Genomic DNA, 2,267 nt, shown 5'->3' with positions numbered 1-2,267 from the left:
CCGAGAAGTCCTGGAAAATGTATAAAGTGCTATTTTTCTCTTTTTTGTTCTCATTTTGTCGGCATGTCCACTGCGTTTACCATTATCATTATTATCAATACTCTTCACAGACCTCCAAATCGACAATACCATTAGAATATGTATTTCGAAATTACCAGAAGGCCAAATAGTTTATTTACAGGGGTTACCATTCTCGTCTGTAAGTCCACAGTTATTTGTCGAAATTTGTGGTTAAAGGAGTCAGCAGTAATAAGCTATTTACATATCCCTCGATCACATATTATAACAATCTATATTTGATATAGATTTAAGAGACCGACTAATGGTTTCATCTATTTTGGCGATTATCATTATAAGTCTGACTGAGATTATCTTTTGGAAGTCGAATCTTTCCTATTTTCAATTGAAAATGCTTTTCAAACAAAATCAACTCGTGATATGATCACTTTTTCCGAACTGATTTTCGTCATACATTTTCAATACTGTTTGATGGTTTCATCTGCTTTGGAATTTTCCTTACAAACATTGCAAGGTTGACTGAGATTATCTTTTACAAGTCGAATCTTCCCTATTTGGAGTAAAGAATTATGGTTTTATTGATCTCAGCTCGCGATTTTAATGCTTTTCCCAAAGGCTTGATTTGTTTTCAACTGTTTTTTAAAGAAATTTATTGTCCATTGTTTCTAAAATTGGTTTATTGTAAAGGGGAAAGTAAAAGGCATATATGTATATATACAAATCTTTGTATGTATGTATATCTAAAGGCATATATGTATATCTATATATACATATATGCACATATATGTTTCTATATATGTATATCTTTGTGTATATATATTTATATTTGTATGTATGTATAAATTTATTTAAATATGTATGTATGTTTCTGAATATTTACTTACCTACCTATCAAATATGCGATAATTGCTTGTTTATTTAAAGTAAGGTCAGCGCATCTTTCCATTATCAGTAACGCAATAAAACTAGGAATTCAAATTGAAATTCCTTTGTCAAGATCAACCGTGTGCTCGGCGAGAGGCTGCGCGAAATAAAGCAAAAGAGGAACTCAACTTGGGCGTTTCCGTGGCCTTGTCATGCCGTCCGGACATGGCATGCCCTTGGACATGGTGCAAGGTTGGCCATCGCGTATCTTTGGGCACCGTGTAACTTCGGGCAGTGTGCAGCTTTGGTTATGGCGAATCTTTGGCCTCCATGCAATTTTAGCTATCTGTTATCGACTATATTTGTCGTCGAATTAAAATGAAGGCTTAAAAAAAACGCTATGCTATTGCCAAAGTAGATGAAACCAGTAGACGGTATTTTTAATCTACACGAAATAAAGATGTATTATTTGCAATCAAAAGATATGTAGATAACTTCTTACTGCGGACTCCTTTAACCACAAATTTCGACAAATAACTAAACGCAAACGAGAGTGGGAACCCCTGTTAAGAAACTTTATGGCTCACTGGTAATTTTGAAATACGTTTGCTAATGGTATTGTCGATGTGGATATCTGCGAAGAGTATTGATAATGATGATAATGGTAAAAGCAGTAGACATACTAACAGTTGAGAAAAAAAATGTATAGAGATAAGTTTCTTCTTTTTACTGGATAATTCAGGAAAACAGGTTTTTGAAGGAGCCAAGAAAAGAGGGATTAAATAAGGTTGGTAACCGTTTCAGCTTTTAAAGATTGGATAGATTTCAGAGCAATGGTAGGCATACAATAACGTTTAATACATTTTACTCTTTTGGTGAAATCACACGCGCACACGCACACACACACAGATACATATGTATGTAACATTATATACACAAGTGTAATATAACGGTTCTGATAAATTTTACAATATCATTCTATGTTACAGATGATCCTGTGGTGTAGTGGTTAGCATGGTCGCCTCCTACGCGACAGACTCGGGTTCGATCCCCGACGGATACTACATCCATACTGTTTTATGCATGAATATCTGTTTGTTTCTCTATTTGCTTATCTACCCTGTCATATATCTTTCTACTTTTGTTTCTGTCTCTTTTTCGAAAGAGTATGGAGGAATTGGAGTGTATGCTTTTTTTTCTTCTTAGTTGTTAGTTAGTGTTTATGCGAGTTTCTCGTAATTTCGCTGTTAGTTCTCTCATAACCATATGATTGTATTAATATGAGAAGCAAAGACTGGGAGGAGGAGGAAGACGACGAACAAGTGATAGAGAGAAAGGAATAATAATCAAGACGGAGTAGGTAAGGTGGAAGGAAGGAAAGAGGC

Source organism: Penaeus vannamei, chromosome 24 (assembly GCF_042767895.1).
Source record: "Penaeus vannamei isolate JL-2024 chromosome 24, ASM4276789v1, whole genome shotgun sequence".
In the NCBI taxonomy this organism is placed as follows: domain Eukaryota; kingdom Metazoa; phylum Arthropoda; class Malacostraca; order Decapoda; family Penaeidae; genus Penaeus; species Penaeus vannamei.
Note: the sequence above shows the minus strand (reverse complement) of the source record.